The 18905-nt window shown below is 39.7% G+C and overlaps 1 pseudogene; it reads left to right on the top strand.

Moving 5' to 3' along the window:
* Positions 1–14400: 14400 nt before the first annotated feature.
* Positions 14401–14555, top strand: LOC111816053 (annotated as a pseudogene).
* The last annotated feature ends 4350 nt before the right edge of the window (positions 14556–18905 follow it).

Raw genomic sequence — 18905 nt, forward strand, 5'->3', positions numbered from 1 at the left:
TTTGCTGTAGTTATAACCTTCGCACCTACTGAAGTTCAGGTGCAGCTCTACAAAGTTTGGACTTATCCAGCTGTGTCTGGCTTGGGTCTGGCTGCTGTGCTCAGCTCCTTCCTGCTGCTGCCCTTGAGGGTGAACCTGTTGTGCCCCTGTGGCAAGATGCTCTTCTCCTGGAGTAGCTGGGTGGATCTATCCTCTACACTCTCTGCAGGGATTGCAGCTGCAGGGTTACACCCCAGAGGTGTATGCCAGGCCTGAGCTGTGTCTGGAGGGGGCATGGTAAAGTAGGGGGAAGAGGAAGTTCTCCCACACACTCACCGGACCTGTGCTCGGACTGGGTCTGGGGGTGCCCAGAAGGCAGCAGAAATTCCTACTCGGCAGGCGGGGTGGGGGAGGTGCTGCGGAGGGGTGGGGGGCGGCCCAAGGGGGTGGGAGAGGGTCCGCCCCATGCTGCGCCTGGGCTAGGACTGGTCCCGCCGGTGCATGGTAGCAGGAAACTCTCCCACACACTCATTGGACCTGGGCTAGGACTGAGTCTGGGTGTTCCCGGAAAGCGGCAGAAATTCCTACTCGGCGGGTGGAGGGGGGGAGGTGATTTCTGAAAACTTTTATGACAACCTGGAAGCTTTGTTTTGCATTATCTGGAGCTTCTTTGGTTCTTAGTATTATTTATTGCTTTTGTATAAATAGCTAAATTTTTTCCCCATAATTTTATTGACAGACAAATAGCAAGGAGACAGTTTCAAATCAAATTGGTAAGACAGTTTCAATAATTAACACATTGCATACTCTATTCCTAGTGGTTATTTGTTGTACAAGATGCAGAGATGATATCTTACTTACAAACACTATTACAATAAATCCCTCTATTCATTAAGAGGATATAACTATATATCTATCCTAACCATTTTGAATACACAGATACAAAATGGACATTCATTTATATATCCCCTTTTTTGTTTAGCTCCGTTATTTGAATGTTATAGGTATGTAAACTCAACAAAATATTCTAAAAGAGTCCAGTAGCCCATAATAGTATTGAGTCTTCTGCTTGACTGGCAAAGTCAGAAATTGTTGATCTGAGTCCCCTATAGCTCAACGTAACAGCATGGCTTTACTTCTTATACTTCGTTTTTATACTTTTCTGCTGGATGGTTAAGACCAAGGTAAAGCAGGACCTGTGAACAAGAGTTGTAGCTTTTGGATCTGATAAGGTCAGTGAAATCCCCTCAGGACTTTTCCTGAGATCCTGTACCTCAGATTGTAGATCCTTGTCAGTGTTAGCCATGTGGATGAGTCATGGCCATTGCTTGGCCAATGTAAATAGCTAAATTTCTAAATAACTACGTTATAAAAAAGCTATTGTAAGGCTATCTTCTACAGTCGTCTTTTGAGGAATTTAACTTAAATAACATGAAAAAAAATCTTGATTTGCCCCTATAATTTTTCTTTAAGTTTGAAATTTTAACCAGAGATCTAGTTTAAAGCTAATTCTTTATAGCTGGTTCATAATACAGGGATATAGCAGTATCCTTTAACAGTTAAAGAATTATTTTCATCTAATCCCCTTGCATAGAATGGCAACCACAAAATGCTCTCTGCATAAAGATAAGTAGGTGTAACTTTATCTTATCATTTTAATAGAAATTCAACATGTTTAGAAATTTAAAAGTGGAAATTGTGAAATTTCCCACTTCCTTTTCTAACAGCAACAGTAATTTTTCACTGCATTCAAACCAAATGAATGTTAAAGAGGGATAAAAAAGACATGGCCATGAGCAAGCACAAATGTTCACGCGAGTTACAGGTTTGAATTTGAAGGGAAGATGCAGCATTCTCGGTCCTACTTCCCCTGGCTCATATGATGTCAGCTTAACTCAGAAACAATCTGATCTGTGGTGAAGGTCAGAAAATGTAGAAGAGATGGAATAATAAGAGTTGGAAATGGACCAAGCATCAGGGAGAAGCCATAGGAAAGAGAAACAGAGATGTGAAAAGGTAGAAAGGCAAACAAATTGAGGCTGAGGCAGAGAGAGATGGAAGACTATCTAATGAAACCAGCTAAAGATGAGTTAAAAGTAGAAACAGGAAATGGAAGTCATGACAGTTGGTGGTAGGGATCCTCAGCACACAGTGCCTTCAGTATCTTAAGGGCTCTTCACCCAAACAAGATAGTAGAAATCCTAGCACATCCTTTCCAAAGCTAATGTCTTCAAGTTCTAGCCCGATATATACATATGTAAAAAGTTCACTACAAGGGGCCGGGGAGATAGCTCAGTAGAATAAGTATTTCCCTGGCAAGCACAAGGGCCTGAGTGTAGTCCCCGGTTAGTTCACTACATTTACTAATGACTAAAGGTAATAGAAAACACTGAAAAATATTTGATAGCCACCATTAATGTTATTTCTAGTAAACAAGAAAAGCATGTTAAGTACATTTATTTATAGCTTGGAAATATTTATTTATTCAGTACTTAGGAGAAATAATCATTTAAACATCACAAAAGTGTGAATTTTTATGATTCCACTTTTCAAAAGCTAGTGCCCTCAGCATAATAGTTGTGATATTGTAGTTCTAAAGAAAGTCACTTGTCAAATCCAAAGTACAGCAATCTTATCCCCACAGAGATACTCTGCAAAAACTTCAAGGTACTGTGACTTTCAGTAAATGCTTTCTTCTTCAATCCAGTCAATGAGGTAAACAGGTGAAATGGAGAAAACGCATACTCAGGATCTATGAGTCTTGTAATTGATGAATATGTTAATCACAGTGTACTTAAATTTGAGGTATTTAACATATACTTCTAAATATCAAAAAGTTGTTTTATGAAGTTTGTCCTATGATCATGTTTCAAATGGTGTGTATCCCACTAACTATTATTAACTCTATCTGATAATAATGATTACAAGTAGCAGAATCATCTGCATATGCACTTATAGAAATGCATTTATTTTCTGAGAATTGTTGTACATTCAGAGAAGAGCCAAATGTGGACCCTGACGCACACAGTCTTGGGTAGTAGACTACTGTATTCTAACCCTTTACTATCTATTATAACCAATAGACAAATCTATCTCCAAAATGTTGAAGTAGAGCATGCTATCCTTGTTTTGTTGAAAGTTTGACAACTAAGATAATGGATATAAAATTTTTGAAGTGGTGTATGCAGTTGTTAACTAATGTTCTTTTGAATCCTGTTTATATGTTCACTGAACGTTCCTAATAGACGACTCTTGGCCATTGATCCTATGTTTGCCCTGCTGGGTTGCCCAAGGAAATGTTGGCATCCAGTTCTCTGCATGGGAACCGCAGAGGAGAAGCAGTCTGAAGCTGGTGTCAGATTGTGCACAGCACCTCATCTGCACTGGGCAACCCGATGCCTGAGCTTTCCCGAGGTGCATTATTTATGGCCATTGGCAGCTGCAAGCCACATTACACAGGCACTGCGTCTGTGGTTCAGGGCTGGAGGACAAATAACTTTTATTACATTTAGGTCATATTTGAGAAGAAAAAAGAAATAAATCATATGTGCCCCCCAACAAGAAAAGCACTTTTAACATCTATCAAAAAGCATTTAATAATTATTCCTTTAGCAGTGAAGCAGTGGATGCTATCTTCATGCAAAGCTTTTGCGCACAAACCACATTTGAATGGGAATCAGATATATCTGGTTCTGGCCATGTCTGAGTCATGTTGCAAAATCCCTGGTAAGGATTTCTCCCTGTGTTGGCATTGGCTGTCTGTTGCTACGCATATGTGAGAAAGAGCAGCCTCTTATGTGGGTCATGAAGGTCAGTGTATTGTGCACGGATAAACCCTTGCTTTTTTCAGGATGTTCACATGGCTGCAATCTTATGTTCTTGAAAGACCTAGAACCCCTCTGCCTCCATTAAGTTAGGTAGGTTCATAAATGTGTTTCCTGTTCTGACACTATTTAAAACTCAGTATTTCTACACTACACAGCCACAAAAATCAGATTTTTCTCCCAGAAACCTTGCAATTACTTTCCACTACATAGACTGAGAACTCCTTAGGGGCCATGACTTGCCAAAGGGTTTCACTTGCATTTTCTTCTAAAGATCATAGTGAGGCGTGACCAACACAAAATCTCTGCTTTGTTCTTTGTTTTCTTGCTTTGATGTTTTCATCATAATGTATACCTCAGTAGTATTTTTTATTAAGTATGATTTTTTGTATCTTGATTAGAACAAAAATAATCCAGAAGTAGAATAGAAGGGGGAAGCGAGAGAAAGGAAGAAAAAGAAGCAAATATTTTTATGAAGTCATTTAAGTTTTATAGCCAATTCCAAGTTTTACAAACACATTTTTGACATAGAAGACTTACACAAAAGAGCAAAAGGATTTTGTGCACTCTCCCTGGGCTCCCAGCACTCCCTGCATGCAATTATCACAGAATATAGCAAAATACACTATAATTCCAAGTTTTCATTTCTTTCCCCCTGTGATATCAGAGTTCATTCCAACCAATTTTGTCTTTGTAGTGGTCAGCTTAATGGGCTTAATGGCTGCTGTTTAGTAGAGGCCCTGATAATGCATTTTGAATTAATGATGACTGACCAGATGTATGAATGACTCTTCCTAAAATATCGGCTAATATTTTCATTGTGTTCAAGGAGCTGAGGTAAGTTCTTGGGGAAAAAAAATCATTCTGAACGTGAGCAATTTTCAGAGGAAGTTCCTACATAAGCCAATGTATTTGTTGACCTGCTTGCCATTGTAGAATGTAACCTAAGTCAGGTCTGTTTTAATACTTAAAATAATTGCTAAAAAACATTTTTTTTCTTTGCCAAGGGCAACAGGACCTCTAGGACCTGCCCCCTTCTACCTCCACCCTCACCTCACCAAAACCTAGGACAGTAGTATCAGTGTACACTAAATGCTTAAGGCTCTCTTTCAAACAGAAGTGAAGTGATAATCTGAGGCTCTAACACGTATCCTACAAAGCCAGACTGGGAATGATTTGGCATCTTTGGCTGTTGAGATGATGGACTGAAAGCATGTTCATAAAATCTTTAAACAATTCTATTGAGACATAATTCATGAATGCTATAGTTCTCTCATTTCAAGATGATACTCAAGAGGATTTTAGCATATTCATGAACTGTTTTCTACACACTTTAATGCTTTCCCTTGACTTTGGTGGTAATGCTGCTGGGCTGGATATCTCCTTAGACCACAAGAGTTGTTTTAGAAAGGACAACACAACTTCTACCAGGGGGATCCAGGGTCATGGGCACTCTATGTTTTTGTAACTTAGATGGCAAGCCATGCTTTACATCTATTGGCACATCCATTATTCTCAAAGTACAACTCCTGCCACAGTGTTGGGTTTCCTATATGGGAAGTAAATTTAGGGCTTAAAACATCTATCCACAAAGATGTGGCTCTTAAATTCTGGTTCATAGTCCAGAATATCTGGGGCATGTATGTGAATATGCAACCCAAATTTTACTTCCGAGAAAGACAGGCTGCCCAGGTACAGGGACTATGGTCAGCAGAGAGGCTTCAGCCTTGGCTCCTTCAGGACTGGTTCAGCTATACAGAGTGACCTGCCCAGAACCCTGCACTTCATGGAGAAGTCCATATTCAGTCACCCAGGGAGGCAAGGGTTTAAAAGCCTGGTTATTCTGGCCAGACATGAGACATTCTAATAGCTAATACTCCAGATCTTCCTAAAGGATAAGCTAAGGCTTGGCAGGCTTACTTCATAGTTTGACTTCTTCCTCTTTGCATTCCTATTCCTTTCCCTTTAACAGGTGTTTTATTGGAAGTGGGTTTTTCAATTCTTCATTCATTGTGTATAGCTCAAGTGTGAGTGTGTATCTGCATGTGTTACTAGGCATCAAACCCAAGGTCCTACACTGAGCTTTTTTTTTTTTTTTTTTCTTTTTAAGTTTAATTTAATTTTGAAAAATAAAAGCAAAGAACAAAAATAAAAAACAAAGAAATAGGGCAACATTAAACAATACATATGTAACAGATTTTAAAACCAAGAATAGCTGATTAACAATAGTTGATATATTATCTATTTTTTTCTTTTTTCTTTTTTTGTATTTTAGGGAAGGGTCTACAGGGTGTTCAGGGTCTTACTACTAGATTGGATTCATAGTGATTCTCCTGTTTATAGCCTCCCAAGTACTGGGATTATAGGTGCATGCCACAATGCCCAGTCTCAACGCATCCTGTGGGCAGGACTAACAGCAGGCTCAGAGGATCAAACCCCTGGCCCCTGTGCCTGCTACTTTAATCCACTGAGCTATTTGGCTATATCACTATGATATGATGTTTTCACTACACTGAGCTTTATCTCCAGCTTTTTAAATTTTTTTTTCAATTTTGAGACAAGGTCTCCCTAAGTTGCTAAATTGCTCACACTAGGCTCAAATGCTGTGATCTCCCTGTGTCAGTTTCTCAGAGTGCTAGGATTACATTTTTTTTGTTTTTGTTTTTGTTTTGCATCTTTAGGGAAGGGTCTACAGCATGTTCAGTGTCTTATTACTAGATCAGACTTGTAATGATCCAACTGTTTACAATCTCCCAAGAGCTGGGATTACAGGCGCATGCCACCACACCCAGTCTCAGTTGCCATCTCAGTGCACCTTGGGGGCAGGGCCAGCATTGCAGGCCTGGGGGATTGAACCTTTGGCCTGTGCCTGCTTGCAGGCGCTTTAATCTGCTGAGCTATTTGGCTGGCCCTCGGATTACATTTTTATTAATGTTAAATTTTAATAAATACCTAGCACCTCAGAATTCTTAGTATGTCAGGAGTAATATATGCTTTAGAGAGTGGTTTGAGAAATCTGGTAATAAGATGCTCTGAAGGTGGATTATTCACACCCAGCTAGAAATGAATGTCTCAATAGTCCCTGGCACAAAGTGGCAATCCAGTTGTTAAAACTTTCATAAGAGATGAATTAGGAGGCTTTTACCAGTGGAGAAGAGCACTTTGGGAACAGCCTACAAGATATGTGAGATATATGGAAGGACTCAAATAGTATACATGTAATGGAATTGGGTGACTATGTCTAAGTGTCATGGATGCTCACTCACAAAGAATTGAACAGTGAGAAATGACAGCCAATTGAAATCTGAGTGTGAAGGCCACTAGACACTTTCGGTTACAAATACACAAAGAAATCCTTCTTGTTCATAAGAAAGGCAGAGAAATTTGAGAAACAACTGAGTTGTTCTAATACCTGGCCAATGTAAACTTACAGAGGCCACAGGAATAAGTGAGGAGGGAAATTCTGAGGATGTTGATTAGAAAGACCGGAACTCACAACTGAATAAAGAAGAATGTTTTGACTTTCGCTCTCTGTCTCTGTCTCTGTCTCTCTCTCTCTCTCTCTGTCTCTGTCTCTCTGTTTCTGTCTTCAGGGGAAAGTGTAATAGGACAGCTCTTACATGCATGCAAGGATGGTGGCCCATGTTGTATGTTATGAGTCAGTGCCAGAAAAAATGAGAAGACCCAATGAATACAGCTTCAGAGGTCTCCCTGAGACTAGTCTCTCTCAAAGTGAGCCCAGAGCCACAGAAGCATTTCACATTTGTTGAGGGCTAAAGGCAGGCTAAGGAATGTGCATAATTACTTTGGTGAACACAAACTACTTTCTCTATCAACTTCTACCATTTGCCTAACACTAAGTTTACACAAGGCTTGCTGATAACATCCTAACCAAGGGATCAAAGAACAGACAGGGTGCTTTCAGGAGAAGCTGTTATCTGCAGCCTTGAATCCCAGATTCCTGGAATTTACAAGTGAGAGACAGCAGCTCTCCTTGGGCTCTGTGAATTGCTCCTTGCTCCCCTGGGACATTAGGCTTTTGTCTCATATCTATATTTCTATAGGCTCATCCTGACAGAAGCTGAAATACAAGAATTGTTCTGACAAACAATGGAAGAAACAAATAAATGACTCAGGGAAATGAGCATCCTAAGACCCCCCGTAGCAGATAAAATTCCAGAGGAGGACAGAGAAGATACACTACTTAGTAAGGTTTTTGGAATGCAGTGGTGAGGGGGGTGCTAATGCCAAAATGTTAAATATAGGTTTATGCTTTCATGTCAAGGTTTATAGTACAAAATTCTGTCATACAGATTAGTTTGTTGATGGCATCAAGGATAACAGAACCCAAATGCTATACTGACAAGGTAGAACTTAACCTACAAAAGGAAGGGATTCAGATATTACAATGAGTAGACAGTTGAAGGGGGCCTGGGCTGCAGAATTAAAGAATGATTGAAAGAATGCAATATCCTAAGGGTCATGAAGATGTGTAACCAGTACAGGTACTTCTCAATTTATAATAGAAGAATAAATCAAGCATGAATGACTAGAAGGCTGAGGACTATGATCCTAATAAAATATGAAGATCCATTGCCTAGTTTTCATGTCTATACTATTTTATAGAGATGTAGCACAGTTACCAAAGCAGTGCTTGGATCCTTATAAGGAAAGAGCCCACACTGAACATCTCATTTGTACAGTTATAGATCCTCCTTCACTGACCAAAAGGATCTAGGGTCATTGATGTATATACTTTACCTTGTGGAAAGTGGGAAACCCACATAGTTGCATGCATTATCAGAGATGACATTGATATTTGTGAGACTGATGCACTACCTACTGCACTAATGGGGCACCTGACATTGATATTTAGAAAGCTTAGGTATGAAAATGCTCCAGTAAGATGAGAGACACATAGCAGTTCCATTACTCTGAACAACAGATGCTCAATTGGCATTGAAACATAAGAAATTTATTGGGAGAAGCTCCCATGAAATATAAAGGAAGGACAACTGATACAAGAAAAGTGAATCTTCAGTTTTTTCCTCCACAGTTACATTAATTCTGTGGCCCTCTTTCACATGAACCTCATGCAGAATACCACTTGATCTGCTATAGTGGTTCTTTAGGCCAGATGGTCAACAAGAGGCTAGCACACTGCAAATCCTAATAAATCATATGCACCTTGTACAGAAGGAAATAAATCTCATGAACTACTACAAGCATAGCTTTCAGGGGTGCAGTTGTGTCAGCACATCTTCTCCAAATAAAGGAGAAATGATCCTCTCTTGTAGCCCTACCATGGATAAACTGGCACCATGATGGGGACCTTTTTCCTTCCGCAAAATTGCTGTCTTCCACATCTACGTCTAGGATTGTATAAAAGACTGTCAACCTTTAGTAGAGTGAGAAGAAAATCAAAAGCTCTGCAACAGATCTTGGTTATAGTACAAGCATACTTGGACTGTATGATCTGGCTCTCCCTTGGCTGTGTGTGTGGGTAAGTGGTTGTGTTATAGACAGCTAAGCTAGCTAGTTATAGGCAGTCAGGAATAGGCCTTCAGAAGGAGTCATTAGGTATACATTACAACCATACATGGAGGCACATTCTTTAAAGGCCAGACCTCTAGACAAAAGATAGAATGACTACACCTACATTCTTCCTCAAAGGGGAACAGCAGTAATTGATATTCTACGTAGGTATCAATCACCTTGCATAGAAGACCAAAACCTCCCTTTCAGGAAAAGTCCCTGTTCTTCCATGTACAATTGCTACATGATTTGATCTCCTTTTGATCTCATTTAATCTGTATTATCTAAGCGGCTAAACTCATAATCTCATTGGTTCATCATAGCTTTGTCCCAGCTCATACTTACCTTGTGATTTCCCATTGGATCAATGTTCCCTAACTAACTATAACTATAATCTTATTAGTTCTTTATAGTTTTTCCCACCATAGACCTGCCTCATCTTGTGGCTTTGCTTTATAAAACTCCCTTGAGAAGTGGGGTTCTTGGCAACTCTCTTGGGACTTCTGCCTCTCTCAAAAGTAGCTTTCTTCTTCCCAATAAATGTAGCTTCCTTTTCTTTAATAAATATTTTCTGTTCCTTCCCTCTGTTGTCTTAGAACTCATTTTTCCACTTAAGAGAACACAAGCTCAGCTAGTGAGTTGGGAGTTATAATATGTTTCTATGTTTCTTGGATTATTTGGTGGCTGTATATCATCTCTGTATCAGTAGGAGAGGAGGCCATATGCCATGTCCCAGTGAAGACATCGTGAAATAGGTAACCTGCAGCTTTAGAGCAAAATTTTGTTACCTACAAGCTTACACAATTATATACCTTTTGAAATGACACAATTATATACCTTTTGAAAAATAACCCATCAGGCTATGTTGGTGTAGTAAATAGAAAATACCTCACCAGGGCTCACCAAGTAAATATGTGGCTGGAAGTACCTATCATGAGTTGAGTTCTGTAAGGTACAAAACATCACAAGATGAAAATGAATAAGTGTACACAGCAATAGAATTAGCCACTGCTGCACATGTACCTGTATCAGCTCACTCCTGTGGCTATAAGGGGAATCTTTAGTTAGTTAAACTAAAGAAGGAAGAAAATACACCTAAGGAGCAGACAGGGTGTGATGCACTTGGCTAACAACTTGGGATAAAATAAGTAAGGTTGTAAGTATTCACACATTTGGACAGTGGTTAAAATTTTAGTCAGCTCTAGAGTTTTATGAAAGGAAAGGGCAATTTAGGAATAAAGACACTGAGTTAGACGTGTGTGATGTTTCTGATATGTACATAGAGAAATAGTCATGAAGGGTGAAGCCTTGTTATCTGCTAACAGTATCCACCAGACACTGTCTACCCAACAGATGCAGTCTCCAGCCACATTCCCACTCTAGCTCCACCACTTCCTGTCAACCCATCGCTCATGTGCCTCCCAGTGCTGATTTTGAGGAGCAGATGAATTGTACTGTCGCAGAGGCAGAATATAAGATGATGCTTTTGCCAATTCATGGAATCCCACTTAGCAAGGCCAACATAGCTTCTAAATCTCTAATGTATAAACAATAGATGGCAATGTCAAGCCAACATGGCACCATTCTTCAGAGTCCATTTCTATCATGGAAGGGACATTATTTTATAACATGACTTGGAATAGTAACTGATTGTGTTGACTTGAGTAAGAAATGCCCAACTAAATTGGATTCACTTAGTTGCGAGTGTGGCTGAGAAGATTGAATGAAGATAGACGGCCTACCCATGGGTGACTTGATACCTGAATGATATAAAGGGGAAATGAAGAAAAATTCTTGCTTCTGTTTCTTCAGTGGAGCTCCAGTCTTCGCTGTTGCTTTGGACATCATCTCCTGGCTTCCAGAGCAGACTCAGTCTTCAATTGCAGACTTTGCAGCCTCCTGATGCAGACTCGCATGGGACCCTCTACTGGGCTCCAGACCTTCAGTGCTCTCCAGCACTCGGGAGGACCTTTACACTCTTCTACATCTGACTCTGTGGGCAGCCGTTGTAAGCCAATCTTGTAAATTCATGTACATCTTGCATTAAACAGGCTTCTCTAGTAAGCTTGACCAATATGCGATGAACTATGAGACACATACCAGTCAGGAGCATAATTTTCCTGCCAAAGGGTCCAGGCAGATATCTAAGAGGATTAACAAATATTTGTGATTTGACATCACATTTCTTCAGGCCAGGAGACCATCTACAACAGAGGAAGTAACATCATAGTCCCACGACTGTGACCACCGGGTTATATCACAAATCACATTGTCCAGACATAGTATTCACGTTGAATCAAAGAATTTTCTGCAGCCCTGCCTCCCTAACAGAATTGACAGGCCCCTTAAGCAAGAAATAAACAACCAGGAGTGGCCCATTTTACTACCACAATGAAAGCTTCACAGGGAATGTCTAACTTCCTGTCCTTGAAACTCTATGCTCAGCATGGTTAAAAGTTCTTATCTATTAAAGGAGCACAGGTTTCACAAAGAACATCATTGAAGTCCTGTAATCTATCAAGTGTTTGCTGTCTGAGGAGTTAGTGATAACAGAGAAGCAACCATTCTGGCAAATGTGGTTGAACTGAATCACCAAGAAGGGAGGATGCGGGCCTGTAAAGGAGTGAAGACCACAGATCTTAGAGTCTGTGAGTGCGAGAGCCTGGATAACGCCACCAGAGCAGCAGGGATGGTGCCAGACAAGCAAGGAACCCACGGTGAGTAGTCTAGGGGAAAACAAAGTACGTATCAGTTTGGCCCTGAGATCAAGTGCAGCAGGGAGGCTGTACCTGGTTCTACTCATCTCCTTCCTTTAGATCTCCTCCAGGAAAAGATGGCTGCCAGAGTCCTGGAGCAGCAGTCACTCACACACACAATGGAGAACTGGATACAAGTTATAACCTCTGTGGACTGTGACAGATGCATTGTCCAGATATTTCCTCAAGGAAGGACTTCCTGTCTTAAGGTGTTGCTACACCCATGTTAGTTACCTATTATAGCTAACAAATTACTACCAGAATTTAGTAGCTTAAAACAAGAATGTTATCTCAAATTTTTGTGAATCATGGATCAACCTAGCACTTAGCTGAGTGCCTTAGGTTCACAGTCTCTCTTATGATTGTAATCAAGTTGTCAACTGGGGCTAAAGTCCATTTTTGTGTGTGTGAAGGGCCAGCCTCTGGTGGCCTGATGCTATTATCCAGACTCTCATCCCTACAAGACTATAATCTATGGTTATCACTCCCTTCTCATGCTTATAGTATGTATCTGTCCCTCTCCACTTAGCAGTGGTCACTTTCAAACTTTCTGGGATCAAAACATGCTTAGTCTAGGGCAGTAATCCAAAAGAAGGCGAGAGGGAGCTTCATTAAAGATCATGCTCTTTCCCAGGAAGCCAACACCTAGTGACTGAGTGGGCCATGAGTAGAAGGTCCAGGCACTTCTGCTGACCTGGGCCATCTAATTGGGTATAGTATACAAGTCCTCACTACACAGCTCAGACTCACAGTGATCCTCCTGTTTTCAGCCTTCCCAGCACTGGGATTACAGGTATTCACCACTGTGTGCTGGCTCAGTGCACTCAAGGGTGGGACCAGCAGAGCATGCAACGCCAGGGATTGAACTCTGGTTCCTGTGCTTGCCTAAGCAGGCACCTAGTTCATTGAGCTATTTTGCCAGTCCCGATAAGTAATATTTGTCAGTATTCAGCTGAGCTCCCTGGTACATCATTGTAGACATCTTCAAGCCTACATCAGAGTCCAGTTTCCTGTAGCCCACCCTGCTTCTTCTTTCTGTGTTTCATAAGAACTGGATCTCTTATGAACATCTCATAGCTCCCAAATCCAACCCCATGTACTCCTGGAAAGCCTGAAAATTTCTCTGCCCTTAAAGTAATTTTAGGGGGTGGATACTTCATTCCACTTCCTATCACTACTGGTTGCTTTCCTTCCAGGGGACTGAAACTCCTCTTTTCTACTTCACTACTTCTTGTCTACTCACAAATCTATGAATAAGAGAATTAAATGGGCTAGTATTTTTCCCCCAAACATAAATGGTGTTTTTATAATTTACCCAAATTAGCAGGTACTTCCTGGTTTTCTATTTAAGAGGGTTTTATTTGTAGATAAGGAAGAGGAGTTGTAGAGAAATTACCTGAGACTCTTCCTGAATTAAGGAGTCTACTCTATTCTTACTAATATAACCTAAATAGAGACTTAATTAACTTATAATAGCAGTTGTCTTAAAATATTTCCAAGTCTACCTAGTGAATAAGCACAGAGGTGCATAGATCATGTTAGGAAATAGATCAGATGAAGCACATCACGTGATGCTTTGTTTCTGTTACTCTCTAGTGATTTAAAACTTTTAAAATTTAGAAGGTACCTACTATTTATTATGTATATTACCAGAAAAATATGTATATCCCTCATTCAAATAAAAATTCCACAACTCTCTGAAAAGTACACAAATAATCAAACATAGTACATACAAATTAGAGGTAGAATTATAATGAAAATGCAAATTAATTCAAGGGTCTATAGTGGGATCATTTGGCCATATGGCCACTAATGAAGTTTCTAATTGCTAGAACATCAGCTCCCCAGTCAGAAGGCAAGGTTGAAAAATTCTGCCACATTTTGGTTGCCTTAAAAATTTACTATAAATTTTAGAAAAAATTCTTTTCATCTAAAACATTTCTTTGCACCAAGGAGCATTAAAAACCTCATAACTCTAAAATTTTAAAAAATGTTTTGAATAATGATTTCCCATGTTGACAAATGAAGTAAAAAATTAAAATGCTACATTCATAATTTAGCATACAAAATATGTGCCAAAAGGGATTCCATAATGAAGAAAATTAATTTATTCAGTCATCCAGGATGTATTAATTAGCATGTATAATGTGCCAGGAATTGTCCTAGGCATTGGACAGGTACACAGTTCAGTTGCCAGAGCATCAAAATCCTTGTCTTCATGGAGTCTACACTCTACTCAAGGAAACAGAAAATGAGACAATACATTTAATATATATATATGTATATATATAATTAATATATATGCAATACTTACATGGCCGGGTGATCACCAAGCTGGTTTTCCTGGGGTGAAGCTCATCCACTGCACTCTGGATGTGCTGATCCCTGTAATTTCACCAACTGTGGGAAACTCAACTGCACAATTTGTGGTAGTGGGGGACTGCATTCACACTTTTCCCTGAAAAAAGAAATTAGTATGCTAAACAGTAAAAAGTTCTGGAAATGAAAGAGTAAGAGGAATTATGGGTATGGGAAGGCATGAGAGCAGCAAGTCTGGAGTCTGTGTTAAGGACAGACCTCACTAGGAAGGCTGAAGTACTGTAGATAGTGTGCGACAGTGCAGAAGGCAGGAGTTGGGCTTGCTCAGAGGCAGCAGAGAAGACTCAGGAAGGCTTCAAACACAGCCAGGTTTCTGGCTTAGGTTTCAACAGAACTGCAGAAATGATCCAACAAATAGTAAGATGTATCAAAATTAGAAACCAAAGACCAGTTGAACTATAAAAGGCTCAAGTCAACAACTTCTGAATTGCCAGTCCTGTGGATAACCCACTACTATTCTGGACCACTGGACTGTATTGGATTACTTTGCAGAATTCATGCATCTACAATACGGCAATGGAATATCCATCTCTTACAAAAGTAAACAAAAAAGGGGATATACATGAAGGACCATTTTGTAGTGAAAAAATATATATATTTGTATATACAAAATAGGATAGACATACAACTACTTTCTCAGTTCAATGAGAAGAAAGATTTGTACTAATAGGGTTTGGACAGGACAGCCTATCTGCATCTTGTACTATGAATAACTACAATGAAGACAACAATATGCAACGTATTAATTATTGTAACTATCCTACTAACCTGTTTTGAAATTATCTCAATGCTATTTCTTTCTCAGTAAAATTAATATTAAAAAAATGAAGTACTACAGTAATCAGAGTGTGGGATGATGAGGACTAATCTAAGATGATGGTGGCAGGACTGAGGGAAAACTGTCAGACTGCTTAATACATAGAATTTCACAAAGGCTCAGATAAAGGAATAAGACTTTCCCATGGTCAGACCAGGAATCTACAGTGTCTTTGTCTCCACTTGATAAGGGTTTTTAGAAATCGTGGCTGGTGTATAGCTCAGTGGCACAGCACCTGCCTGGCAAGTACGAGGTTATAAGTTCAATTCCCAGTAGCGCGCGCGCACACACACACACACACACACACACAAATTCATGGTGCTAAATCTGTCTGTCACTTTTATTTCTATTGGTTTATTTTGCTCTTTTTAAAGCAGAGATATTTTTCTGAAGTTTGGCACTTAACACTGGTAAGGAGATGATACTTTATTGAAGATTTTGATGAGTCCTAGTTTAATATTGAATAGTAAGAAGAAAAAATTTAAACTTTTGACCTATTATCATGTTAAAGAGGGCCCTTGGAAGAAGATACTATTGAATAAATTCCATGCATTAGTCAGTTCTAGATAAAGAAAAATTAACTACCAGCTACCTGGACAGAGAAGCAGGAAAAGGCTGAGCAGAGCAGAAGCCAGAATGTTTCCAGGAATGTTTACAAACCCTTTCATTAACACAACTACCTACCACAGGCGAAAGTTTTGACTCAGTGATTGTTCAAATACTCAAAGTAGTTCTACTGCACACCATCATTCTTCCCGTGTTTAGAGAACCATCATACTAATTTTCTCACTCCAAAGGACCAATGCATGCGACCTTCAATGAGAGCTCTTTGTGAAGTTAACCAAGGGCCCTTAAGTATCCAGGTGTCCCTTGGCCCTCTTCTGCTTGTCTCTCAGTCCTGCCAGCTTTCCCACCCCCTTTTCCTTAATCTACCTTATCCATGAACTCTAGTTAGCTTGTGCTTCAAGATATGGATTCAAGCGAATATTTCTTCTACTTTTAAAACTTCATCCTTTTTTTCCAAACAAAAAGGAATCATTCCGTTCTTTGCACCCTCAGTGTCTTCTATTTCTCTCATTTCTCCCTTTGGCCTTGTACACATGCTTCCTTTTTTTCTCCCTTACCCACCCTTTACCATTAGAAAGCAGTGTTTCTTCCCTGTGGCTTCCAGAGAAGTCCTTTGTGAGTGTTTCCTAAATTTATTTAATATCCAATGGGCCTGTGTTTATAAAGGAGTGCCGGTTCACAAACTTAGCAATGAAGTAGTGGTTAGGAATACTAATGCCAATTGTGTTAAATTTGTCGTGGTGATGTTTCAGGAGAGGAGCCTAGGTAAAGAATTCCATGTTACAGCATACCAATGTGGCAGGAAAAGAGAAAGGACTAACAAGAAAAGGATAGATTGAAATTAACTCTGGACATGACCAGAAAAATTGGTGAGGTCATCATAGCAGAATAGAGAAAGATCAGGACAAGTCCTTCACCCATGGAAGCAAATATCGGGAAAATTGAATAAAATTTGAAAATTAGGGCAAACGACTCAAAACATTAAAATGAATAAAGATTTAAGGAGATGGTACACATTTGCAAGAAAAAAATGATAGTCAAGCATAAGCTATTGGGAGTAAAAGACAGTCCATTTAGTGTTCAAATAACATCTGTGGATAGAAAAAAAGCAGCAACACCCAAATGGATTTCCCAAAATAGAAATAAAATCAAACCCTGAAGGCAAGGCCAAAAATATACCACTATGACATATTTTGGAAGTAAATGTAAAGTTCTTGGAAGGTTTTTAATACAGGATAACCTAACATGAACCTTTAAATAGGGAAGTGAAGCAAGGAGATAACATAAGGGATCAATTTGTCCAATTAGAGTCAGTCACATGACCCAGAAAATACAAGGCATTCAAGTGGTACAGATGAAGCAGAAATATTAGGGCACTGAGAGTGGTGTTGTACGCACCCTCTCAGGATAACTAAGAGGTACAGTCTGAAGGGGAGGTTCCTGGGCTCTTTCCACCACAGGATATGCGTAAATTATGAAATGTCTCTACTGCATCTCAGGAGGGCTTTTGTCACTTGTGTGACTTTGTACAAGCAGCCAAGCCTCGTGGATCCTAAGTTCCATTTATTATGCAGTCCTTAGCCAGAGATCCATTGCAAAAGGAATCTTAGAGACACATTCTCTTCCCATCTAGCAAACAGCTTTAGGCTCAAATATCCATTTGACAAGGAGATCAGACAAGGTCACCCACCTTCTCTTCTCTTCCTAGGAGACATCCTTCTCATGAAAGGGGAAAAATGCATCCCTCCACAAATTTAACAATAATAATAATAATAATAATAACAATGTGTTAAATTGTGCTTACAACAATGTAGTGCTTTTAGCAAGAAAATGTAAGGCAATTTTCGGAGAGGTAGAGGAAAATAATTAAGAATTTATAAAACCCCTAGGTCTGTAATTGGAAGACAAGGAAGTGAGAATAATATTGGAAAAAGAGTATAATGCAGGGATATTATACTTTGGAGGATGTTCATGATAGCTTTCGGGGGAGAAGTCACAAATTAATGTGTTTAAAAATGCATGGAATCTGGGTATTCTCTTATAATTGATAGTAATAGTAGTTCCTAAGCTTGCACTGTATCCTTAGCTACAAATTTTATCTCCTCCCTTCATAAGCAACTCACATACACTTAGAAAAGTTACCATACTTACGTATGTTAAAATGCAACTCTGCTTCCTACAGCTGAGAAAAGACAGCATGGTGTATAATTCAAAGAAAATATGGTATATTTTTAAATAAAAATTATCGCTATAAAAGACACATTGTCATTAATCCTCCTCAAAATGTTCCCCTCACTTTAAACACACTTAATCCACTGAATTTCTGCATTTTGAAGCAAGTCTGGAAGTCTTCCTAGCCTGTGTCTTTTTTGTGCTCTTGGGACTGCTTTGATATTCTGAGTCAGTTAAAAACACTTACCTTTCATAGTTTCGGAGGACACTGTGCAACCTTCCCTCATACTCAAGTGTGATTGGGTTTGTTTAGAAGCAGTGCAGGCTGCATAGAGGTGATGTCCCTCAACTGGCTTTTGGTTGAATGAGTGAGTCTATCCAAGGCTGTGTGTGTATCTTCATGGAAGCAGGTAGCTGCCAGTGGGCCAACATAGTTTATTATCAACAGCCAAGGTTGTGCTCAAATAGATGAGCTGCGATACCACAGGGCTAAGGTATGAGATACATCTCTGCTAAGGCCTGCGTGACTCCAGAGGAAAATTTCTTCCCATAAGTGGCTTCAAAGCAGCATTTTTGTTAAACATAATCTAAATCTGCCTGTCCAGCACATCTACTGGCAATCCCCTTACCACCTTCCTCAGGGCATAAATACCAAGGTTCTGGGTACCTCGTGGCCTTTTGTTCCCCAAGAGCAACTGGTCTACCCAGATCCTTGCTACACACTTCTATTTTTGTCTCTAGTTCTTTCTTTCCGGCATGTGCCATGACTCCAGGCAGGAGATTGGAACCCCTTGCAGGGGTCTCTGATACACAGTCATTTTGACCTCAGGGAAGAGCCAGAAGTCACACAGTTGCAGATCTAAGGTCATGAATTTG

The sequence above is a fragment of the Octodon degus genome, unplaced genomic scaffold (assembly GCF_000260255.1).
Source record: "Octodon degus isolate 3935 unplaced genomic scaffold, OctDeg1.0 scaffold00025, whole genome shotgun sequence".
Classification (NCBI taxonomy): domain Eukaryota; kingdom Metazoa; phylum Chordata; class Mammalia; order Rodentia; family Octodontidae; genus Octodon; species Octodon degus.